Source organism: Epargyreus clarus, unplaced genomic scaffold, assembly GCF_041222505.1.
Source record: "Epargyreus clarus isolate Ecla_fem2 unplaced genomic scaffold, WU_Ecla_fem_2.2 ptg000034l, whole genome shotgun sequence".
NCBI classification, from domain to species: domain Eukaryota; kingdom Metazoa; phylum Arthropoda; class Insecta; order Lepidoptera; family Hesperiidae; genus Epargyreus; species Epargyreus clarus.
The window spans coordinates 3,982,419-4,010,196 of record NW_027332239.1 but is presented as its reverse complement, the minus strand read 5'-3'; the positions used below and the strand labels follow the sequence as shown (position 1 = coordinate 4,010,196).

Sequence of the window (27,778 nt, the reverse complement as noted above, 5' to 3'; positions counted from 1 at the left end):
CCGTTTTTACCCTTTGGGTACGGAACCCTAGAAACTACTATTTTCAACCATTTGTTCGGAAGTAAGATCTTCGTTCGTCGACAATCGACAAGTTGAGTTGCTATTAGTTCTATTACTACATAGAAGAGACTACTGAGGTCCGTCCGTCCCTCCGCGGTTATTAATCTCATTAGCCCGCTCCTAATCAAATACGAGTGGGCGTGAGTGAGACTAGACGAAGCGTGCGTGTATGATAATGATAAATTAGATCCTTGATAGAATTGATATGTCTTGACTCAATAAAGATTTTCATACAAATACCGGATTTTTATAAACTTCTGATTCATTTTCAACATGCATTATTGACTGACACAAATACACAAAAATTGGCCAAGTGCGTGTCGCACATGCACATGGGTTCCGTACCGTCAAAATTTCGTTTATTTTTAATTTTTAGTATTTGTTATCAAAGCAACCGCAGAAGTAAATACATTGTGAATATTTCATCTTAATAAATAAAATGAAAAATACGGTTTCTTGCATGGCAACCTCTAGTTATTTCGAGCTTTTCTTATTTTTAGTATTTATTGTTATAGCGTCCACCGTTATATTATACATATTCTGTGTTATACAAGGAAGACACATCTCAAATACCTATCGTATTTGATGAAATAACGAACAACCCTTATCACTTAGGGGTATGAAATATAGATAGTAGCCGATTCACAGAACTACTGAATATGCATTTAAAATTTGTTGAAAATCGGTAAAGCCGTTTCCAAGGAGTACGGTAACTAACATTGTGACACGAGAATTTTATATATAAGATGAAACTGCATTATCCATTTTACTTAGTTATAGTAGTTACTTGAGTTGACGAGCACTAAGGGCAGTCTAGTGCAGATGTCAGAGCTGACGTGGTAAATCAACTGGAGCTAATTCGCAGAAGCTTCTAGCTCATAACGCGCGCCATCCATCTTCCGCACCGCGGCGTCACTCGCGCGTTATTGTCCGGATTGGCACGATGACACGCGCCTTGAGACCGCACACTGTACTAACTAGTGGCACATGAGTAAATAAAAGGAATTCGTTTTTTACTCGTGTGCTAGTGGTTTAAGTCTTATTAAAGAAAAACACTTGATTTGTTTCTAAAAACATAAGACTATTGTATATTAAGAACGCGTCTCTAGTCACAGTAATTACTTGAGTTGACGAGCACTAAGGGCAGTCTAGTGCAGATGTCAGAACTGACGTGGTAAATCAACTGGAGCTAATTGGTAGAAGCTTCTAGCTCATAACGCGCGCCATCCATCTTCCGCACCGTGACGTCACTCGCGCGCTATTGTCCGGATTGGCACGATGACACGCGCCTTGAGTCCGTACAGTGTACTAACTAGTGGTTAAAGTCTTATGAAAGAACGCTTTTTTATTTCTAAACATATGACACTATTATATATTACGAAAGCGTTTAACGTTTTAGTAATTACATGAGTTGACGAGCATTACGGGCAGTCTAGTGCAGATGTCAGAACTGACGTGGTAAATCAACTGGAGCTAATTGGTAGAAGCTTCTAGCTCATAACGCGCGCCATCCATCTTCCGCACCGTGACGTCACTCGCGCGCTATTGTCCGGATTGGCACGATGACACGCGCCTTGAGTCCGTACAGTGTACTAACTAGTGGTTAAAGTCTTATGAAAGAACGCTTTTTTATTTCTAAACATATGACACTATTATATATTACGAAAGCGTTTAACGTTTTAGTAATTACATGAGTTGACGAGCATTACGGGCAGTCTAGTGCGGATGTCAGAACTGACGTGGTAAATCAACTGGAGCTAATTGGTAGAAGCTTCTAGCTCATAACGCGCGCCATCCATCTTCCGCACCGTGACGTCACTCGCGCGCTATTGTCCGGATTGGCACGATGACACGCGCCTTGAGAGACCGCACAGTGTGCAGATCAGTGGTACAAACCTTAAAACAGAAATCACTTATAATAAGCAAAAATGTACATAAAAGTATTTACGTGTAAGACATTTAAAGTCATTATTTGATTTGCTACACAAATTAAAAAAAATATAGGTACAAACAATTCGTTAAATAAACCGATCCAAATACGACGTCTATATTTTTCTTTAGCTGGAGGATATCTATGTATCCTCTATTTACTTTCCCTTACCCTCTATACTTAGCCCTCTATTTACGATTCAAATTAATGTACAAAAATAAATATATTAAGATGTTACTTAATCACCAAATTTATTTCAAACCATTATAAGATTTTGTTGAAAACTTACATATTTACACTTTGTTGTATTTTACAACTAAAAATACCTTACAAAACAAACAACAATACACCCCACCCTATGCATATTCACGTTGATCTTCGGACCACTGTGCGAGGCTGACTTATGGCCACATTAGCGCGACACGCTTGACGCATGTCCAATTATTGCACACAATCTGTACACGGGCGTAAAATATGAATAAGCCGTACCGGAGCCATTAACAAGCGGATGCATCTTCTAATGGAAACTTTGAAAGTATATAGGCAGAAATTGAACAGTTGGAAAATATTTAAATTTGTTGGTAGAAACATCAAGTAATTCAAAATTCATATTTTCAAAAATGTCATAATAATTTTTTTAAGCAAAAAACTAGCAAAGTAGATCATCACCCATCACTGATGTTGTCGCTGCTGCCCACGGACCTAATACTACAAGAGTCATACCTGAGGTCAATCATAGATACAATTTTGTTCCTGCGGAGTAAAAATAGGTCTCATGACATTAGATATTCTAAGTTACTACAAGCTTCATACAGAATACTGCAGCTTTACGACGTTGTTATAATCTATTATTTTTAGTATTTTTTAGTGTGAAGGAGTGGTGATTAGCAGTTTTCGTATTTTTGCAAACCATGCATATTTTGTAACCAAACCAGCCACTTACAGATATTCAATACCACAGCAACGTGTGTGTGCGGGGTTATAATAGGACGCTAGTCACTTTGAAGGGACGATATAATGTTGCCAGTAAATAAATCGTAGACGCGGCACGCCGGTAACAAATGGACCGGCCCCGGAGAAATATTGCAAAAACTGTTTAAAATATCGCCCGCATTGTTACGTGTAACGTGAGATTGTTATAACGACCATGTTTATGAACTGCTTGAGATAAAATTGTTTTGAAGAGGAAATTGTGGATACCTCATTAATATTGTAGTGCTAGAGACACATTTACGTGACACTAGCATTATCAAGCTTAACAAATGCTGCTCATGATAATTTAAAGTTTATATGTATTTTATCATTTTCTTGCTATTGCGTCAGTCATTGTAAATCATGTGTAATTTTTGTAAGCAGCATTTTCTTCCAATTCTATATAAGGTACTTTTTTTTTCTTAAGTTCACACTTGTTTTAGTTCTTTTATCGTTCCATTATATTATATAGGTATGATACGATATATATTTTAGCCCTCCATCATTCATGGAGATTTCTCCTTTGCATCTCGTTTTTAAAAAACATTATCTCGGGATGGCTCTTGAATGGCCGGTGTGGATAAATTGCCGCCATTTGTTCCAACTGATTGGGCTCCGCAAGGGATGTATCTTGCTTGATTGTTTCCGAACCCTTCCCAAGTCGACGAATAAATGAAAACTGCGATGGATCACAAGCAATCTCGGGTAGTATCGGAATCCCTGTAATATTTCGTTGTTCCTGAACAAAGCCTCAGTTTAGCCTAAGATGGATGCAAGGGAAACGATCACAAATCCAACGTCCAATTTGTAAATGGACCACCTATGTAAGTTTTGAAAATTTATCAATCATTATGGAATAATATAAAAATAAATTAAAGACAATTTAAAAAAAGAAATTAAATTTTGTGGTAGCGAAGGTATCAGCTTGTAAGATACAAACAGTATCCGATCAAACAAGGCGTACAAGACAGTATCAGTATATTTTAATAACATAAAAATAATTTACCTTGAGCTTATATTCCAATTATATGAGGTCAGAAAGGAGTTTACAAAAGCGAGGACTGAATAAAATGATGCATCTCACTTTATTTGTAACATACATACATAATATCGAAAATAATTGCAACGAATGCTAACACCTAAACTTTACATCACGATAAGTATGTCGCAGTATATCCGAACAGCCTAAACTTAACTGAATAGATGTAAGAGATTCTAAGTAGATAGTCAGCTGATTTACATAGAACAAGACGGCGGAGGACGATGAATAAGAAAACGCTTTATCAGCGTAATTACGATTAATGTTCATAGCTGAGCAAGCAGTGTTCGGTGTGCATGCGGGTTGACAAAATGTTGTTGTTGAGAGTGGACAGGGCACGGGGACCAGTAATCCGACGGGCGAGACGTTAATTAATGAACATTACTTAAACCGATTAGCAGTCGGACCGCCCGCGCGATCTCGGGCGCGCGCCGCAAAACGTGGGCGAAAGCTGCTTTGGGAACGAGGAGCTGCTTGGAGGAACTGTTGAATTAGAAAGTAAGTTTGATTAAGGTATAAAATACCTACGCTGAAGTTTGAAGAATGACTATGAATTCATCAATAGTGAGTAGTCTCAGCAAGTAAAAATAAGCAAGGACTAAGGGCAGAACACTAATATTTACGAACTTACACAGTGATTAGTAAACGTAAAGAGGTTATAATTGTAGATCTTGAATACGAATATTTCTGAAATTGGAGCTGATGCGCTAAAAGGTAATACCTAATTATTCACGTCCCTGTAAAAATGTATTCCATTATGATAGAAAATGTTGAACTTTCAAATTGAGATATTATCATAGCTGTAGGATAAGATTATTATAAGTATCGGTATCCGCTATCGCGTTTAAATTAGACGTAACCTTATTATCATTACGAGTCGAGCAATACGGAGCGGCAAGATATGTCGCAAGAATAGAGGATGTCACGATCTAAACTTAACTCACTTGATAATTCTGATTTTACATCAAAAGTAAACAGAAAGTTCAATTAGAGAAATACTATATTGGTTGGTATTGAAATAAAACGGCAGCAAAATCTTATAACCATAATATTAATTATCTTCATGAAAGCGAAACTAACCATTTCTATAATTTAACAATAAAGCAACAATGGTGATACAAAAAGTACTAGATTTTAGTAGACTAAAGACAATTGTTTCAATACTGTTGTAAGTAAATAACTTTATAATTAAACCAATATTCTTATCGTCCAAAGACTTGTCAAAATAATTTAACCCGAAAATTTTAAATAAGCTTTAAACTATACGACAAAATATAAAGTAATGATATTTGAGGTTTTTTTTACATTTCTAAATTTCAAAAACGCCTTCTTCATACAAAAGGCACCGACACTTACGTCTTACAAACTTCGTCTTAGTATAGAGTTTAAACTTTAGACCGACTCTAAGTATCCAAAGGTCGTCAAATTTGGTATAATCCGTGACCGCTCCATTTGTTCCACTTCCATTCCCAACTCCCGTCCCCCTTGACCACTCTGGAGCAGATTAACTAAACTTAACCGTAACAACATTAATAATAATTCGACATTGGATAACTTCGTAAATCTTTAGACTAGTCCTGATGAAATTGTTTATAAGATGTTTACGGTTAATCTGTTTAAGATTATTTAGTGGATTTACGGTAAATTAATTTGTTATTATAATGCTCTATGTATAGCCAAAATCGTAACAATATTGAAAACTGGTGTCGGCGATGTTGGCGGGAGATAACGGAATAACTTTTATGTTTTTCTCTTTGACAGTAGGACTGTCAAAAATTGTGTCTTCTTTTTAACCGACTTCAAAAAGGAGGTGGTTATCAATTCGGCCGGTATCTTTTTTTTTATGTATGTACACGAATTACTCCGCCGTTAGTGGACCGATTTTAATAATTCTATTTTATTGTGTAGGGACGAGTTGGAAGTTGGTCCCATTTAAATATGGTTAGGATCCATAGATGGGTTCTGGAGAAAATGAGGGGAACTCCTCCACCCATGTAAATATAACAGCCATAACTTCGCCGTTTATGAACCTATTTTAATGCCTTTTATTTCGTGTGTGGACAATTGCTACAAGTTGGTCCCATTTAAATATGATGAGGATCAGAGCAGGTTCTGGAGACAAAATATGTAACTCCTCAACAGATGGGTATAATTGAGTTTTGTTTGACGATATTTGCTGTAGGTTCTAATGAATTTGCAAAGCCAGTTCATCATTGACTATTTAAGGGTCTGATAATGTGGCTTGGAGTCAAAATATGTAACTCCTCAACCGATAGGAATAATTAAGTTGTGTTTAAAGATATTTGGTGTAGGTTCTTATGAAATTACAAAGCCAGTTCATCATTGACTATTTAAGGGTCTGATAATGTGGCTCGGAGACAAAATATATAACTCCTCAACCGATGGGAATAATTGAGTTGTGTTTAAAGATATTTGGTGTAGGTTCTAATGAAATTGCAAAGCCAGTTCATCATTGACTATTTAGTTAGGTTAGGTTGGAACATATAAGATAATATAAAACTAAGCGAGCAGGGCGCGGTAGCGCCCTGCGAGCGGGCGGTTCCAATCAATGTAAATTCAGACCTTACCTTCATTCATGATCACTTTTTTACAATTTTATATTGTATTAATATAAATGTTAGTATGTCATCACTAAAAAGGGTGAAAAAAAATTTTTAACAAAAAATACAACCGACTTCTATGTCACTACAAAGTAAAAAATAATTGAAATGAATGTTGGTTTAGTACATATTTCTGAAGTCGGCGCTCATATTAGACACGCTGTTTACATCGTTATCCAACGAAATATATTGAGCGCCGACTTCAGAAATATGTACTAAACCAACATTTATTTCAATTATTTTTTACTTTGTAGTGACATAGAAGTCGGTTGTATTTTTTGTTAAAAAAATTTTTATTGTAAAAAATACCAAATAATATTTCAGCCTCTCAAATCAGAGAGGCCTAAAAAGCTTGCGGCGAGTCGGAGCTCTACAACGCGTTTTGACTGCTGGTATTTTGTAAATAGGCATATTGTGTAAATATAAAGCATGTGGACTAAAGAAAATGCAGTTCGAAAACATACATAATATTATATCGTAGGATGCAGATAAGCCCCAGATTCAGGGGGTGTGGTAGGGCGGGGTTCGTAACGCGAGAGCAAGAGCGGCGAATAAATAATATTCGTTTACAATGCCAGCGGTAGTAGAAATATATTGTTTTTGGAGCGGTGAACGATCTTTGATCTTTTGGCTCGTGGTGCTGGAATAAGATGGGGTGTATGTACCTAATGGTGTGTATCTAACTAAAGAAGTATATAAAATTCCAAGTGATCTTTATTGAGCTTATTGTTAAACATTTATCAGTAAAATTTGGAATGTGACGTAAATCGTGATTTCAATAAAACAAAAAAGAACTAAAATGAAGCATTATCCTAAATGTATATATACCATGCATATAGGTTTTGTAGATAGGAGAAAGTAAATTACAAACATGAAATGCTGAGTTAGTGATATAAGACGCGGTTATAATAATCGATTCCTAAATAGCTTAAAATATTTATATTCAAACCAATATACATCAAAATCTATACCACAAAACTGTTCAAGGTACTGAAGAACTAACAAAACTCAAACCACAACTAGCTATCAAAACACGCGAAGCATTATTAAGTGCACCTCAAACACCAGAAAAGCAAACAGACTTTCTAAAACAAAAGATAAATCACAGCAACTTTCATCCAACTTCACTTGCCGTGGAACAATACAGCTTATATTCCAAGGGATCGGAAAATCAAACAATGTACCCGTCAATACACGAACACACGTGAGCTAGAATACATAGGGCGTCTCGCAAGGAGTTCCGCTCCGAACAATTCTCACCTTATTGCCTAGATCATAAGAATTGAGTAACGAGCATTTGTGTTTTAAACAAGTACAGTAAAGAAGCTCACAGATGTCACGACTGCGCAACCTCTCAATTTCCGAAGCGAAACCGCATCAAACGATTATACTGGCGGCTACCGTTACATGCAACTGGATGCAAAACCCCTACTGTTTGTTCTCTTAACGCTATCTCAGTAACGTTTACGTTTAATTGAAGGAATTTTCCTATCCATAAAATCCACAATACAGTCTTTACCATGTCGAATTGAACGATCATTGGAATTAACGTTATTGATCTTGAACTTCTTTGAAAACATTATGAAAAATCTCTTAAGACTAAATAAATTTGCAATACGCATGTAACATCGCAAGGTTAGACATAATCGCCTTATTAGGATAGAGCGTATCATTTTTTTGTTTGTAGATGTTACAAGCACTGGCAAACTAAAAGTATCAAATCCGGGATTCCAGAGAATCAGTTAACAATTTACAAAGAACTGAAAGGAACCAAAAAACAATTGACGTGATCTCAAGATCGTATAAGCAAATGCAGACGAAGATTTATTGGCACGACGTTTATCTGCCAAATAAATGATACAATGAGATTATTTCTGTGACGTACAAATGCAATGATCGATATTTATTTATAGAATTTCAAATTTAAGTAACAGGAACTACATTAAAGTAAAAATTTAAGTAACGGGTAAATTAGGGAATGACCATTACATGGAACGAATGCTGTATTATGATATGTCGAATAGTAAAACTTATCAAAACTCAGACATCTAAAAGGGTTTGAAAATTTCTTATAAGCTCACTTACGTATACTTACAGAAATATTGCCTCATATGGAGACATATGCCTAAGATGGACACTAGGAATTCATTTTTGAAATCCTAGTATTCATCTTCATAATATGTATGACAAACTCCAATGCAAAAAGGTTCATGGTTACTTCCGCTTTAAAATGTATTCTCTGTCAGTGCTTGAGGTTCGTTAGATAGATTTCGTTGTTGTAAATAAATATATTTAAGGAATGTATCAAAAAAGTGTCACAGAATTTTACGGCACACAATACACTAAATATTCATAGTAAGGCCGAGGCACAGCTAGGAGGCGCGAGAAACCCTCCCATAGAGAGGAGACATGTCCGATTTAAAATTCACTCTTGGAACAGCAAAAAATAGGTTTCCCGCTGAACACGGCGCATTATGCGGGCGTGCGGCACGACCGCGCTACCGGCTGCAGTTCCACTGCCACCGGCGACTGCGCGCTAACACACACGTACTTCGCGATACAGTTTAAAAGAAAAGATATTTGAAACGAAAGATATTTGAAAAGATTTTAAAAGAAAAGTAAAATAAAAGCTTGTAAATATGGGAGACTTGCGGTTGCAGCGTGCCTGCCTCCGATGACTGCGTACAAACGTATTACTTTTGCGAAACAGTTTAAAAGAAACGCAGCAAATTTGGAGTAGACAAATAAAAATTGCGCGACTTTTTGCAACTGTAGTGCGACTGCCGTTGACGAATTTGTGTAATTTTGGATGTGCAATTTAAAACGATAGCCTAGTGGTTAAGAAACTCGGCATCTAGATCGAGGGGTCCAAGGTTCAAATCCCAGGCACACACCTCTGATTTTTCAAAGTTATGTGCGTATTAGAAATTAATTATCACTTGCTAAAACGGTGAAGAAAACATCGTGAGGAAACCTGCATACCTGAGAGACTTATAAGAAAAAATGTCAACGATATGTGAAGTCTACCAATACGCACTTGGCCAGCGCGGTGGACTATGGCCTAATCCTTCTCATTATGAGAGGAGACCCGTGCCCAGCAGTAGGACGGTAATGGGTTGTTGATGATGTGCAAATTAAACAAAACGTCTCTACAAAAGTTCAAAAGCGCGATTCAGGATGTTAATAACGCCAGCTCTAGGTACAGGAATGAAAACCAAAAAAAATGCTTCTATGTACATATTTGCAATGCGTCGTATTGTAAATTAAATAATAAAAGTTGCATGTTATTACTAAACACTTGTCGTAAAGTAGTCAAAGACTAATAAAATAGATGCGACAGCGAATTAGCAGGGGCTAACATTTGTAGTGTGGTACGTGTGAGTTAAAGCTTTGGTCTTACACTACTAGTCTACCGACATTTGGTGCTCGACGGATTTTAGTACCTCTGTGTGTTTAGTCGCTCTATAAGCTAGAGTTGTAGAGTCTGGTGAAGACGATTCGGGTTACCATGGTAACTATTCTGTCTAATAGAACTTATAAGCAGCCCATACAGCTCAGTTGATGTTATGTTTGCCTCTTATCAACCGACTCCAAGAAATGAGATTCTGTATTCGGCCGCTTTGTAAGTAACCGCTACTTTCTCAAAAACTACTACTCGAATTTGGGTGGAGTTTGTTTTTATTTTCCATTGTTTGAGTGTAGACAACGTCATTTCATTAATAGTTAATAAATTAGTTAAACATAAAATATTAAAGTATGATAAATTGATTCTTAAAATTCTTACCTGTACTGTACATATCGGGATAGCTGGTGAGGTCCTGAAACAAATTTTAACCAAAATTAAATATCTTGAACACTTAATTTGATGAAAAACATTTATGAAAACATCTGCTTGATTAGTTCTGTTCATAGGGAAAAAAATCGAAGTCTATGGTTCTGTTCTATTTATCGACAAAGAATTTATAATTGTTTAACAAAGAAGTAGTAACGACGCCATCTATAATAACTCCCAAATAACATGCGACCCCTACTTGAACTCCACCAAAAATGCATCACGCTTTCTACACTCACAGCCCCACACTAGGATTCCCTGTATCGTGGGTGCAATGGACCCAGACCCAGAAACAGAAACCTGAATTCATCATTTATATATCGGTCTGGCCGGGGATCGAACCCAGGACCCTCTGCGCGTAAGACTGGTAGATACGGTGACCGCTCCGCCACGCGGGTCGTCATCGCTGCCCGTGATGACTACGAGTAGGTTGAACATTTCGTATAAGAGTCTCTTCCTTACCAAACCCTTCATATACAGCAGCGCTTATCGCCGCTGTTAGGCAGAAATACTAGCTTAACATAAAACTTGGTAACAATCTTACGCTAATAGATAAAACATATCAATCAATCCGTCGTTTATTAATAATATTCACACGCAGTCACGATACAGAGGAGGCGAGGTACGGATTATTACTTTCGGATCCAGTTTATGTTTAGCGGAAAATTTACCGAGAACATTGCTAACGTACCTACGTAAAACCCATTAATACAGCATCGCTCCGAGCTAGCGATAAAACGTCCAACACAAACGATAATAGGATCACGGATCGAAGGGGAAGTAATTTACCAACTAATCTCCATGCAAATATTATACGAACAATGACACCGGTGTTAATAGTGGTGGGATCTGCATCGGCGCCATAACCTAGACCTATAGAATTAAGTACCCTTTTGGCAGTATAATTTACATTTACAACGCTTTTACACAGCCGCAATAAATCGTATCGACAAATTATAGTAGCAATTAATCGATATCGACACGTATTATCGATTAAAGAACACTAAAGAACCGCTATAAAAGGAAAAATGTGTATAGAACATCCCCGGTATAAAAGTAGATTTGTTGGCATCATAAAGTATTTACGGCAAAGGCACTGCATAAGTTTAACTTAACTAATGGACTTGGAATGTCAAATAAATGTGTTACAAAATGGCAAAATACTACACTAGGAATACATCGATTTTACTTTGATAAACTTGCAATGCGATCATTTTTTTTAACGATTTCGAAAACGAGCAGGTGAGTGAGTATATCACCTGTACGTAATTTTGTTTGTTTTTAGTATTTGTTGTTATAATAACTATACTAGTAATGATTATAGTAATACACAGTCTTTACCCATTTCCAGTGACTATCAACTATGGTTAAAGAGATAGAGTCCTTCACAGGACAGCGGAAGCTTAGTAATAGGGTCCCGAGTTATTCCTTTGGTTACGGAACCCTAATATGATATACAAGTAAGACTTTTTTTATAATATAGGAGTAGCAGACGAGCATGCAGTCCACTTGATGGTAAGTGGCTACTCCCACCCATGGACATCTGTAGTCAATCCCAGATAGGATTAGCCCGCTACCCCTAAGGACTGAGCTGGAACGGCTCGGAAAAGTATGTCTCCCTTACCACACTCTTCAAAACGGAACACAGCAGCGCCTAACACTGCTGTTATTAGGCAGAAATAGGTGTGGCGGTGGTGCCGCCGGAGTCGAACCACAAAGAGTTCTACCACCTTCAAAAAACTTATTTCCGACTTCTTAAAAATATGTTTCAAATAAACATGTTTGAATGTTTGACTTTTTTGATCAATAAGTCTAACGATTGCGTTCCTAAATTATTACATATTACAACAAATACATATTTTCCCCGCACATTTCTTTGGCCAATTCAATGCATACTAAGGCCGACATTAATTTCTTATTAAGTCAATGAGAATGTTTATCCACATATTTATCGGATAAATAATTTTAAAGTTGCAAAATATACCGTCAACTTATCGTAGTTATGTGGCGATATCCGTTTTATTACTGTTATCGCAAATAAATAAAGCTAATGGATATTTTATATTACAAACTTGAAAGCTAAATCACAATAATTAGCTAAAGTTAGAATTCTTGCTTTTTAAGTATGCTTAAATTTATTCAAATAATATTTCATTGATTTTATAATGGGTGTACATAATATCTTTATGTATTCAAATACGTTAAACGTACGAATTAAAAACTTTACAACGAAATACGTGTAAAAAAAATGATTAGTTTTATTCCTTGTCGTCTACAACTCCTTACTGTCCCACAGCTGGACACGGGTCTCTTTTAGAGGTACAGGTGTTTAGCGCATAATCCACTGCGCTAGCTAAGTGAGAATTAGTAGACTTCAAACACCTTTGAGAACAGTATTTTTTTAAAGAACGCATGTGGATTCCCTCACAATGTTTTCTTTCGCCGTTAAAGTAAATGAAAATTAATTTTTAATTGAGGCTGCTAGAACCAGAGTGGCCTAACTGCATTTTAATGATTTTTGACCTATCTGTATTTTCGTAATTTAAAAATGTTGTATAGTCCGTGTATAACTGCTAGTCCGCTCTGAATATAGAAATGAATCGCGTCGCCATAGTAAATTGTATGACACCTCCTCGCAACAACTTCAGAACGGACTATACACTTTTACTTTTCTCCTTATTGTAAATCGTTTTTGTAGTAAGTCTACTCTGGTTCTAATCTAACAGCCTCAATTCATACATAACTTTGAAAACCCCCGGGCCTTCAAATTGAAAGACGACTCTTAACTACAACTACTCTTATTACTCCTACTTTATTAATATCGTGAAAAAGCGATTTCCAATAAGCTCATCTTAAATTAGCTGTTCCAAAGAGTACACCTTTACAACTTTGTAATTTCGTAACGTATAAACAGTAGACAGATTGTATTAGGTTATAAAATTACGCTTATAGGTTATAATAAATTACCAACGCATAAATATGTCTCAAATAAAGGGCAGATCAGATTTTCAGAAACAGATTGCGTATCGCTAGACAAATGAAGCCTTAAATCAAATACGACGCGTTTAAAGCGTTTTACTCACCATCCGTAAAAACCTTGGGATATAAGTCCAAATATTATAGCTAATGTTACATTACTGGCACTTCTCTCTACTACCTACGAGATGGTAAAGCTTTTTACGTTACTGCCTTCATAAATACTCGTATTATGCTAATATTGTTAGGTAGAGTTACTCGTGTGAAATCTTCTAAGTTAGGTAACTACATGTTATTCTGTTTAGAATTATGCATTTATAGATCTTTTACTAGTTTTAACTAATCTAGTCTTCCCCAGTTTTGACTAACCTTGCCAAGTCTTGACTGGACATAAAATTACACACCCAATTACAATTGCAATTACACACATTCAAGGCAACAATGCAACACTTGTTTTGCAACACAATCAGCACAACCAACCACGGATCATGTGTAAGGGCCATTACACATCTGTCACGTTCAATAAAATGTCACGGGTTGAACAAACGCGCGGCTATACCGAACTTTAATTGTATGGAAAAACAGCATTCCACCTCTTATGGCGAAGCAATCGCTATAAATAACGATTGTGTAATAGAGCAATAAACCGCAGATATGATGCACAAAACCTGCATTTACAGTCGACGAGCTTTTGACGTGTTGAGCTTAGATCGTAGAGGTAGTGTCGTAGGTACGATATCCGTCTTAGTACGGTATACATTATACATTTTATATGAAAGTCTCTAATAATAAATATATATATATTTCTCTCTCTCTAATAATAAATATCTATTTAATAAAATCCAATGTATTTTTGTATTATGGTGCCGACTTTGAGTTCTAATATCTTCATCTCATCACTTATATAATTTTTTTACTCTCCTCTTTTTTATGCTCCTTTAAACAATGTAAAGCTCTGTCAAACGAGAGCGGGAACTTTAATAACCCTTTTTTTTTTTTGTTGACAAGGGGGAAACCTTCAAAAGGTACCCGACGCCATGGGAGTGGCGCCGGGTTATATGGGATTTTTACCGCACTAAAACCCCCCCCGGTGGCCGTCCTCAGCGTTTGGTGGAGAACTCCGGGATCTCCAACGGAACACAACCGGAGTCCTAACGCGATGCCCTTTTATCGGGCTCTGCCCTGGGGGGAGCAATTTACGCTCCTCTCACATCCCCTGGTGATTACAGCGATATGCGACCACACAAACCGCTGTCCTTCCCGGGGCCGCTGGTCGGGCAGTTCGAGCTCCCACTCTTGCCGCCCGCAACCCCGGAAGCCCCTTTTAGTCGCCTCTTACGACAGGTAGGGGATACCGTAGCCCTATTCTGGTCCCGGTACTACAGGGACATAACTTTAATAACCCTTTACAACCTTTTACAACGAGTCTACGTAGCAATGCCTAAATAGTTAAGCAGCTCTACAACTCTAGTCATAAGCAAGTCTAAGTAAATGTACGGGCCGCTTGCAAATGCAATTGAATCAATCGTAAACGTATCGCAAACAAGTGCCCGCCATTATTGATGGCGCGTGTCCACGTAGCGTTGATACTGCGTGCGAATATATTACATAAAATACTATATTGCTATTATAGTGGTTCTAATATCAATGGTATGACGCTTTCTATATTTACAGCCCTACAATTAAATTTCGTGGATGCCGTAACACGCAAAAAAATTTGTGATACAATTAATGGGTGGTATAGTCCTATCTATCTTTGTACTATCTATCTATCTCTGTACCTATCCTTAGGTGTACTGCATAGTCGTATGCTACTCCTATCATAATATAAAAAAATATTAAAAAGCTTTGAGAAAATCTATAACCTTGTATCACTACAGTATCTTATGTAAGCTATTTTTTCGTATTGAGAGACATTTAAATGACAAGTTTGGTGAAAAATGTGAAACATTTTCAACATAAATTAATTTTATTACCACGTTACGTTTACGTCAGCAAAATGTAACGAAACATTAACGTCCAAGAAAATATACAGTTATTCGTCAGCAGTTATTCAAAATTAATGCTAGTACAAAAACTGTAAACAAATAAATAAAATATCAAATACGAAAAGCATTTCATGTTTATTTGTTAGGCTTGTTTCATACGCACAATACCATGCGTTTAACTGATCACATAATCGAATATGTAAGAGAATCTAAAGAACTAATAAATTCTTAACATATGATATTGTTTATAAATCAGAATTGGGCATTAAGGCAGGTGATTCATCTGATTTCAAATGATTACGCTATTTTTGCACCCTCATAGGAATCCAAAATAAAACATTTTGGATGGTTTGAAATAATGCTTTTTGTGCCCATTTATAGCTATATCAAAGAATATGAGTAAAAGCGAACCTTTAAATAAGTGTTAGGATAGTAAATAACATTATAGAAACCGAGTTAATATTTCGTAAACTATCATTACATTTTTTATCAAATAAATTGCAGTATTATAAAATAGCATTAAATTGAAATCACATACGAACAATAAATTTTATTATTTGTTAAATAAAAGCTGCGCCTCTAAAGCGTCCGTCTGATCGTAGCCTTATTCTCCATTACCGTTCCTTCCTAATAAAAAACATGGCGTTGAGATCCAAATGCAACAAGTGCCACCTGTTGCGTTGAGTTGTCTGCTTCGAAAAATACACATACATCGTCTCCGAGGAACCACAGCTTGCGTACACATTCCTATACGAATTATGTAACTTTACAATGTTATTGTGGTATATCGTTTATTGTGGGCGGTCAGGAGCACACAAACAATTCAAGGTACCCAAATAACTGATTCATATTGTCGAAAATTCAGAGTATATATAAGACCACCGTGAAGTCATAAGAGACGTCTATGATCAACCACTGTTGTATTTAAATAAGATTACCTACTGCAGTTAACCGTTAAGTCTACCATCACAAAAAAATCTACCCTAAAGTTGGCTTTCTATAAGTATCATGAACCTGCATATGTCCATGATCCACATGGACATCTGTTTTTAATCCAAATTTGTTGTTAAAAGCGGCAGTCCATGAGCGGCGAAGACGGCTTCTTCAAGTGGCCTCCAATCACTTCCGCTACTTCAATTCCTAAAAAACCTCCACTTCAGAATTCAACGCTAGAAAAGAACGAAAAGAATCCGTATAAAACACACACAAACTATAAAAACCGAAACAAACACTTGAACGTGTCCGAGATATATTCCGTTTACTTATTTCATTGAAGCGCCAGCTACCGCGCTACGGTCTCACGACTCAATCTAATAAATAGAAGCTGTGGGGGCCTACCACCATCTTTTAAAAACCATTACAGTTCAGGAAAGATTTTTTTCAATATTGCGTCAACATTATTTTGTCTCGTACCACAACCTATTAAAACCATATTGTTTTATTTCTGCCGGGTGATGTAAAAGAATGAGTAATTTGTCGATTCCTTATACAAGAGGAAACGCGACATCGAAACTAGTATCATCTCTTTCGCACCACGGTCTTGATTGTGTTCCGTCATTCATTTTTCGCTTATCCATTGTATAAAACCCAATGAAATTGTCATATTTTGCTTAAAAAGTAAAAATCTCCTACAAAAACCACAGAGTGAACAATTTCGACCGACATAATACAACTGCTTCTTGAATATTATAAAAACAATCTTACTTTAACGAGGTCGTGGTACGAAATTTCAATGTATGATTAAAATAATATTGTTTTAAGAGATGGTAGTAACCCCCCTAGTATTACCGCCGGTATTACCGGCAAGATATTTACCAATGAGATATCCGGTAGCTCGCTGCCAGGGAACGGTAATAGGAATTATTGAGTTGGCCCGTGCGAAAGTGTGTATCTCGCATCTAAATATGATTTATTATTATTACGCGGAACGAACGGGCTATTTATTGGTTGTAATGGTTATAATGCATAAATAGAAGACGTAGATACAGGTATACATTTCATAGGTATAACAAAATTCTTAGTAGCTCTAAAGGGGTCGACTGTGGTGTCACTGACATCTGCTACAGCCATTTTCATGACCCACAGCTGGACGTGGACCTATTCTAAAACTGAAACAAACCTGGCTTGTGCCCAGCAGCCACATTTTGTGACTTAAAAATCTTAAATTATATTTATTCACTTATTAGTCGTTAATCATTACAAAATAACACAGCATGGTGAGATAACCAATAAATATTTTGCTTTAAATAAACACATCACGAATTTGTAAACAACATAAATTACGCAATGAATCTGAAAATAAAATTGCAAACAGACATTTCAATTTTATCTGTATTCTTGATTATTACGTAGACTAACTGCCAATCTCCGGGCGTTCAGATACATGTAAATCATTGCTTCTCAAAGTGGGCGCAGGGGATCTAGATGGGGACTGTGAAGAATCCAGTGTATTGAATCCAGTGAATTGGGGATTGGGGTGGACAGATTTTTGTAACATAATAAATTTAAAAAGTGCACCAATTTCGATCTTATTGTTTGATTGATCAGAAATAACCATGTTTGTTTGAACATTTGAAGGGCTGAAAGAATGAAATAACGGAGTCTGTAGTGGTCGGTTAACGCAAGTTTAAGAACCTCTGATAGAGATTGTCCATGTCGAATAAATCAAACACGTCAATCTAATCTCAAACAGATCGACTCGCTTGCCTGCTATGTATGGTTCATCGGAGAAATTTAAGGTAATCTATGAGTCTATGAGCACATCAATATCGCCATACTGCCAATATTGATAAATTTAACGAAATCGCAAACACTGCTAATATTACAACGCTACCGCTTGCATTTGTAAAAAGTTCATTTCATTTGTAAAAGCTCATTGATGAAGCGGGTTATGGGGACCACCAACGTCCTCCTTAGCACATTGGTATGCAAACCAGACAGCCCTCTCTGGGCCCGCTGGAATGGTGTACACACACGAGCCAACAAGTGTGTGTGTACTTAGAATTTAAGTTTTTTGTTTTAATTGTCCTTACTAACATAGGCTAAGTTGTCTTTAACACTAACCCCCTTGTTTTGTTTGTTGTACACTAACATAGTTTTAAGAAAATATGTACTATCCAAATCTATGGACTGTAAAAAAAAGGGTCTGAAATAAAGAAAAATTATTATTATATTTTAATTTGTCGAATACAATGGGTAATTTTGATTGGTGAATACAATGTACGTATACCAAACGTCAAAACTTTAGCGTACGAAAAATTATAAGCATGGTTAATGATTTCATTCGCTCCAGTCATTATTCGTAGATAACTGTGTATCGTTCCTTATTTCAAATATAATTTATATCAAACTTAATATAAATATCAGTATTTGTAACTTTATACCCTTTGACTTTAATTTCTTTTTCCATACTCAAGAATTGATTTTGAAAAAATCTTTTTATCTGCTTTATTATGCTTGAAGCGAACTCTATATTGGATTTGATTAAAATCTATTCCAAGATGTGCTCTGGAGCGTAATAAACCAGATGCGTATAAATTGAAAAACGAATCCGCGCGGAGAAAACCGTAAATTATAATAGCAATATATTAGAAAGTGCAGTGACGATTCAGAAAACCAGTGATAACCGGTAATCATGTGCGTGATAAACAAATCTTTCCTATCTTTCCCACGACGACAGTGTAAGCCGTCCAGCAACTGTGTTGCAAATAACGCCGGCTAGCTCTATTGAACAGATTACGCGTGTTTGTCATTTTAATGGAGAAATTCACTTGTTTGTGCACAAACTGGTGGTTCGGTACGTGAGTTCATGGCTAATAACAAGTAATTGACAACGCCTCGGCATTGGGTTCAGCTAGTAGAATTATTACCCCAACAAATCAACGTGACCTTTTAATTTCCTGTGTTTCCAGTAAGTTAGATAATGAAATGTCGCATCGATGAATGTTGCGTTTTAGACTGACACTTGAATCCGATTGTCAAAGATAATAGGTAGAAACATTACGAAAAAATCTTAAAATCTTAGAATAATACTACGTAGACGACTTTTGCATGCTTTACTAAACCCGCCATAACAAAAACTTTTCATTCGTCGCTCGCAACACAAAATTAATGCCATGAAAACGATACGTTACATTCCCTTGCACTGAATTTCTTATGACATAATAAAATTATTCTTAAGCAATTCACTGCAATATTATGAACAAAGCAACATGTAACCTAAACACAACCATCCATTACAGACGATACAACACTACTCTTAGCTATACACATTACACCAGAAACGTCTAGAAAGTGTTTGGCTAACGACAACGCGTCACGCCACCGCTAAGACAATGCACAACGATCAGATATTAATTTGGAAGCCGGAGGCGCGGTCACGACTGCCACCCGGGGCCGCAATCTGGACAATTGAGCACCGCAGCGTTATGTGGAACAGTAGGAACGCCACAGCGTGTGCGATTGAGTTGTGCCACGTTACAATATCCACTAGTGATATGACTGCAAGTGCAGCACTTTATTTTATTTTCCATTACTAACCACGAAATTCTCACTATAACTAGAGGACGCCTCCAGGCCTCCTCTAGTTATAGTGAGATCTTCCAAGCTAAGAATCGATTTAGAAATATATGGGTTCGTAGACAATCCATGTCGAATGTTTGCAATTCAGAATAAAACATCCGACGACATTTGAACACTGCCGCTGATTATCATTTTATCTAAATTGAATGGATTTTGGTGGAAACTACAACATCTCAAATGCCTTCCGAAGTTGAAAAGTATATATTTGTACCAACTCCTAACCATTTGACGTTGCAAAGTGTCGATCCCGCTAAAATACGATCACTTATGATTTTCTTTAAAAATTAGTATAACGTCATATGTTCAAAATCTGATACCAACAACTCAAGCGCAAATAAGAAGAACAAACCCCGTTACATCCACCACACAATATGAACGATACTTTTATCACATTACTGATATAAACACGTAGCGTTTGCCCTGGTTTATGGACGGAACGAGACTCACGATGGCAATTTCGTAGGACATTTACCGGAGAAGACGATTTGCTGAGGGCTCAGGGCGGTAAGCGGTCTACATGAGAAAGGGTGATGTGTCACTTAGAACAGTTTGCATACCGCAGATACGTTTACTGAATTTTCAAAAGACCGATGAAAGCTTACTCTATGTTGCCCGAAGATTTTTGCACGAAGCATGTAAAGTCGATCCCTAATTTTGGTTAATTAAGAAATAGTTTAATTAACATAAACGTTGAATATATTTAATAAAAATAATTAATGAGAATCAAATTAAGTACCTGCAATCTACATCTCTGTAATTTCAAAATAGCTGCCATTGACAGGCCGTGGACTTTTTGCACAATGTCGATATAAGAAATTGTTAAGTTTATGTATTTGTTTAAAATCAAGATTTCACAAGGACTGTCATTATTAACGGAGCAAAAGGTAAAATAGTGATTAGCGTGGGCTTTAACCAGTTTAAAATTTCCAACGAAGCAACTAATGCAGGTGCAAATTGCAGGTGCCAAACCAAAACCACGTGGGGGTACATAATTAGAAAAAGAATATAAACAACATTTTAAATTGGCAAGGCAACAATCAAATCCAATGAAGCGACAAACGCAAATCAGACAAATAAAACTAAAATAAATTTGAATGTCACAAATAATATGACCAAAATAAAAGCTAAAATTTTAAATAAGAGACAGGGGTAATTTACAAAGTCTTGCAACTAAGTCTTAAATTTTATAAACCTTCGCCACTCAAGCGGCCAAAGTTTAAAATAATGATTTCTTAATTGTACGCACGCAGCATACCATTATGCGTACGCGCATAGAAATTGCTATCTCATAGGCAATTATCTTAGTCCAATCGAGCACACCATTGATAATACGTTCGCCTATAATTACAGCTATTTCTCTCAACATTATTCATTACGACACCCGAACAACTGCAAAAGCAACTCTTCGTTTAACCAGTTTTACGACATATTTCCTACCAAAACGTTTGTTTTGAAAGTCAATAGAAGGATAATGATTCCATTTACATAATTAACATTAACAATGAAATTTAAAACTTTGTATGCAAATGTAATGTCATTGAAATGCAGGTGTATGGATATTTCTGTCGGATTCCGTCACAGCGCTCCATTATGGTTGCGTTTTGGTTATTGTTTAGACTTTTTTGTGGCGACTAAAAAAGAAGTTTGATTGCCGTTCCCATGAATAAACAAACGATCGACCTGCCCGTCGAAATGAATAAACAAAGGTAATAAAACCGAATGTACTGATGTATAGCGGAGATAATATATCGATGGAATATAAACAATCCCACAATACAAACTGTGCACACCGTGTTACCGCAAATTCGCTGCGAGCAAGTTTATGCGCGCGCATTCACCGTACTATAATTACGCTCTATCAACGCGGTACTGGCTTATTGAAAGCCTGGTTGAGGGGCGGGGGATATTAAGATGATGGCCGGCTTGTAATTTGATGGATTAAGGAACACACCCGCAGGCCCTAACAACGTGTAATGACGAACGCCTAAAAACGTCTTGATCACACCGCAATTGTAACCAGATTGAAGGGAGGCTGATTTTCTCCACAAACCGTACTGAGAAATGTAAGTGGAAACTGGAAAGTCAGATGCGAAATGTGTTGTTCAAATTATTTCTATTGAATGCATGGGTATGATGAACAACAACAATAAAAATACGATGCAAGATTTTCTTGTATCCCACCATATTTTGTTGTGTCCAACCATATTTATCAGTTACAATCTTCATTTTTTTAATTAAAGTCATCATGCATCATCTAATCATCTTATTGTCCTCGTATTAGCGTCAGTGCCTTAGTGACACTATTCAAATCAGAACACAACGGATCTTAACCCTTGCGTGATACTTCCGCAGTGGAATCACCAAAACTCCTACGAATTTTAAAGAAATTTTGAACTGATAAAAAATAATAATATTCAAAAAATACACAGGCAAACGAACCGTTATCGAAACCATGATACTGACCTACTATTTATCGTGAAACTGAAAATTCTGAGTAAGGCTTGTAGGCTCCACTAACAGGTGTCATCGTTTGTGAACCTGCATCTGTGCAACCTGTGAACGTTGCATCGAAAATCTTAAACACAAATTTGAGAAAAGAAAGAAAATCTTAAAAACATTTGAGAAAAGATATGAGAACTATGGCTATATGGGGAGTGTACGATTTACTTTAAAGCCTAGAATCGGACTATTGCTTGTAGAGGCGTGTCGACCAAACCCAGCGGTCGGGGGGCCCGTGAGAACCTAGATGAACCCAATGAACCAAATGTCAATACTATGTTTACTTAAGGGGCAATTAATGTTTGTGGTGATTCCTAGAGATAAGAAACTTGAGAGTGAGAGTGTAGTAGGGTTACCACAAAACAACTCAACATTTTGCCCATAACATTGTAACAAATTAAACTATTTAACTATTTTATTATTCATTGAAGTTTCATGTACCTGCAATCGATAGTGAATTCTGCTTAATGATGAAGATCTCATAAAACTATCCTTAGCTAACCCTTATTGGACACGCGCAATCAAACTGCTCCAATACGGATTAGTGGAAGAAGTGGAAGGGTCAGCTCTTTATCACTCACAATTTACACTTACTTCTAGCAAGGCAATATCATAAGTATTTAACACTTCTTGAAAATAAGACCCCTTTATACATCAACGACAAAAACCGTGGATACATCGTAATTTTCAAAGAACGAGCGAGCCACTCATAAAGGCGGCCTGAATACAGATAAGGCAAGGCAAGAGATATTATTGGCAGATAATGAACCGTCGGCCTCCTTAGAAATAGCAAAATCTTGAACGCTTCGAATCGGCAGATAAATCAGCAATGACGTTGGGCAGCGATTAAAATCCGCGTCGTCTGTGGGACATTCGAACATGCCGTGTTCGTGAGAACATGACCAGAACAGTTAGGGATGTTATGTATCCATAAGTTTTGAATTCCTTACCTTACTGTATGTTGCGTTACTTATCACGATGGGAATGAATGCCCTTGGAGATTTGAATTTATGTATAGCCGTCTGTCCTGTTTATTATAAAATACTAGCTTCTACACACTATTTCGTTCGTTTGCTTGGTGTTGAGTTAGGGGTACATACATAAATTGTCGTGACATGACCAGTCAAGGAAGTTCATAAAAACATTCTCAGTAACAATATAGGCAAAATAAAGTTCGTTTGTTCAGTACCATCAGGAAATGGTCTTCTCTTGAAGCTACGAATACGACTCATTTTGATGCAACTTTGTATGATGCAAATTTTTAAAATTTAAACAACTCGGCCGTGTATTTCCTTTACATGTTTTTTTAGAAAAATACATGTAGTATTGATTCAGGAAATGAATAATAAATATATGTACGTACTACTTATTATTGGTCTTGTAGACCAAATGAGCACACTATTTCTGTAAGTTTATTATCATTATTGTGATAATCATATTGAAAATTTATTGATTTCCAGCTAGTGATTCGCAAAAATCAAAAAAGTTTTGGAAATATTCTCTTACCTTTATCTTCGTGGACTTTAAAACAAATAAAATAATTTGGTAGGCTTGAGCTATTTTTGACACGACTTTTATGGGTACCTTTATAGCACCGATCATCCACCCGCCAACCAACTTCCCTTACGTAGACCTTTATACCTATCTAATTACGTATCTAATGGTAATTAAAAGGCAGTAATAATACCTGCATAAATCGATAAAACGAATTACACTGGTAAGCTATAATTCCATAAGCTAATCCGTGCAATGAATAAATTTATTCATGTAATTAGTAGTAAAATGTGCTCAAACGCAATCCAACCATCATATAAATGCCATAAAATCAGTAGGCTGAGATCGGTTCAAAAATAACTAATACATTCCACTGTATATATAAACGAATTATTGAAATGTAAGTTTCTCTGTATTTCCGAAATAACTGCAATTTAATAGATGGCCTATAATCCGACCTGGTAGGTATCATCGCCACATCAGTGTCAAACAGTATGTACTTGTGTTTTGGTGGAAGTTTCAAGATGCCGATTTACTTTCTTATAAAATAAATACATCCGTCTGATGTACATTACAAATCGTTTAGTACATCAATTTATATTTATATCTATAATGATAAGTACTTTTTTAAACAATTGGTACATTTACTTGGCTGGACCAAATGTAACGAAACTTTGCGATCGATTTCAAAACAACTATTTCATTTATGTTCTGTACTACAGACTAGATATCCGTCTGGATATCAAACCTGAACAGCAATAATTATAATTTACGGCATCATGAAAGGTTTAGAGCTTATTACATGACATTAAAGACTGCAATTTACTCAGATTTTCCCGGAATGGATAATAGCATTTAGCAATTCAACCAAAGTGCTATTAAAATGTTAGCTCGTATAGCATTTCATCTAAGTAAACTCAAAACTATTAAGGCATGCCATAAATGATCGACTTTTACTACACCATTATATTGTGCTATTACGACAATGTTATCAAGAATGTGCATAATGTTACAACATAACAACAGTATACATTTAAAGCCTATTTTATTATTTTCTCTTTGTTCGTCAATGTTAAGGTTGGAAACGAGGTTTTACACAAGTAAACGTTACGTTAATTAAAAACGGGATAGTAATATTAAGTATTTACTACACCGATGAGAAAGGAAACACTAAATTTATTTATTAAGCTAATATTAAATCGTAATGTGTTTAGACCATTCTTTTATAAAGAACATATGATAAATTAAACATACTTAAAAAAGATTTTCATATACATTGCGCTGTTAAAAGCACCGATAGCTTAGTGTGGTGTGAAATCCAATTTTTAATCTGGATGTCCGAGAGTCCAATTCCAGACAATACAAAATCAACTGATTTTTCGAAGTATGTGTGCATTGAAAATAAATTATTATTTATCAATTCGCATTTAGCGAATTATGAGAGACCCGTGGCCATCAGTGGATCAGTTATGAGTTGTCGAGAGATATGTGTTGCATAATTTCAATTTCTATTGCACATAAATCTTACAACACAAGATTATAATTCCAACTTGTTGTCAAATCGTCCGTGAGCGACGAGCCTTAACCAAAGTTTACCGGTCGGTCGTCTCATTATTTCCCGGCATTGTGCCGTATAGGTTTAGCCTAGACACATTGGATAGAAGATGAGTTCCAGCGATACCTTAATTGACGAGAGCCAGTGTACCCGAAACCTTAGAGCGCTGCATAATAATGGCGAATAATCCCTTATCGGGAGTTTGCCGTTAAAGCGAAGACTTCGCTGCAATGGAGAATTAATTTACACGGAGTTTGAATGTCCATAAATTTTGAGAGGTATTTCATGTATACGTGAAGTATTAAATATATACATACTAGTTAATCGACCGAGTCGCACTCGGGATTTCTTTTATGAAAATAAAGAAGTAAATGATCGTGCAGTCTTTTTAAATGGCAGTTATTGCGTTGTACATCTGTAATCAACTCCAACTACAATATAAAAGTACAACTTGATTTTAGCATAAGACACTTACTACTCTAGAGCCCTCAATTAAAACGCATTAGAACGCCTGAAACGTTTTACTAGTCTTCAAACCACAACCTAGTGACGCCTAACACTGCTTTTGTAGGGCGGAAATAGATGCACCCATGTTGCTTTCGTTGTCAAACTACCTACTCAGACCTGCCATCTTAAACGTTAAATCAGACCAAAGAAAAAAACAGAAAAATAAGAAATAGAATGGACTTAAAATCTCAGGCTTCTACATCGAGAGCACGGAGACGCATACGAAGTTTAGCCACTGGCAATCGCCCAATATAACTGCCGATCGTGCTCGACGTTGCTTAACTTTATAGATCGCCTATGATGTACTGACGTCGCGGTACGCTTAATTTTTAATTTTATTTATATAGAATAAACTTCCTCGGCGTCGCCTTAAGCCGAGCGTCGCACGTTAATGGCGGGCGCACAATACTTTAATTAAATCGTCGCAGCATCGGCCCGCGCGTGCATCGCTAACGGGAGTAATGACTGCGGCCGCCCAATGCCCAATTGTCCACAAAGGCGGACTTGCCATATGGAGCCGCGGACATTATTCATCGCTATTGGGCTAGCATTTACTGTTAGGACGTATTACACCTTACACAAAGCTAATTTGAGGTCTGACCATCGCTATTAGCTATTGGGCATGCATTTACTGTTAGTTTAAATAAGTGGGGATTTCAGCCTAGTTGGGGAGTTGGGACACATCTGTGGCTGACCTAAATGGGGTTGATTAGATGTCCACAAGTAACAAACAACTAGCTTACTATCAGGAGTACTACATCGTTTTCTAAATCGTTTGCTAATTCATATTCTTCCGTAAGATATGATTTCAATAAAAATATTTTTAATAGAACTTCAAAATTAGAAGTATAGAGTTCAAGACTATCAATTTCTTATACCTAAAAGTCATAAATCACCTAATATTGTTTTGACACTAATAGAAAGTATTTTAACAGACTGACAAAATATTAAGATGTTTACCATTTAGCTTATGTTTTTAGCCATATCCATGCGCATTAATTACTTACTAGTGTAGTGACTTGGTAGATACCACCTTCACCTCAGTACACGTTGATAGTTCAAGACAATTGTGCTCATAGTTGCTCTATAATCCACGGCAAGTGTAGTAAATAAACTTTTGGTACATGCAGTAGGTACAGTTGATGCGAGAAGTGACAGATTTGGAAATTTAATTTGAATTTAAAACTGTTGGTAATTCCTATACAAATAATTGCAGTCCATCTGATGATAAGTGGTCACTGCCGCCCATGGACATCTTTGACCAACTCCATTTAGAACAGATTCTACTTTTTTTTAACTAGGGGGAAACCTTAAAAGGTACCCAGTGTCGTGGGAGCGACACGGGGTTATGTGGGTTATTTACTGCATTAAATCCCCCCGGTGGCCATCCTCAGTTCTGCGAAGAGGACTCTGGGATCTCCAACGTAACGCAACCGGATTCCTCTGAACGTCTTGCCCCATCAAGCTCCGATCACGTGAGACCAGGCACTCCTCACACCGTCTGGTGTTTACGACGGTATGCGACCACACATACCACCGTCGTTCCCGGGGTCGCTTGCTGAACAGTTCGAGCTCCCACTGTTGCCGCCCGCAACCCCGAAAGCCCCCTTTTAATCGCCTCCTACAACAGGCAGGGGATACCGTACCCCTAATTTAATCCCGGTATTACAGGGACAAGAATAGATTCTACCTAAAGCTAAACATCACAGATTCGTTGCCACTCT

At 36.7% G+C, this 27,778-nt stretch overlaps 1 protein-coding gene across 2 annotated transcripts in view; it reads right to left on the bottom strand.

Moving 5' to 3' along the window:
* Ntan1 (N-terminal amidohydrolase 1) overlaps positions 1 to 27,778 on the bottom strand; it is a 113,840-nt gene that overhangs the window by 80,042 nt on the left and 6,020 nt on the right. Inside the window, exon 2 of one of the 2 annotated variants that reach the window (XM_073091295.1) lies at positions 10,407 to 10,440. The exons of the other annotated variant lie outside the window; for it this stretch is intronic. The gene's annotated coding sequence lies outside the window, so the exon portion shown is untranslated. The remainder of the gene's footprint in view (positions 1 to 10,406; positions 10,441 to 27,778) is intronic. 2 annotated transcript variants of the gene reach the window in all.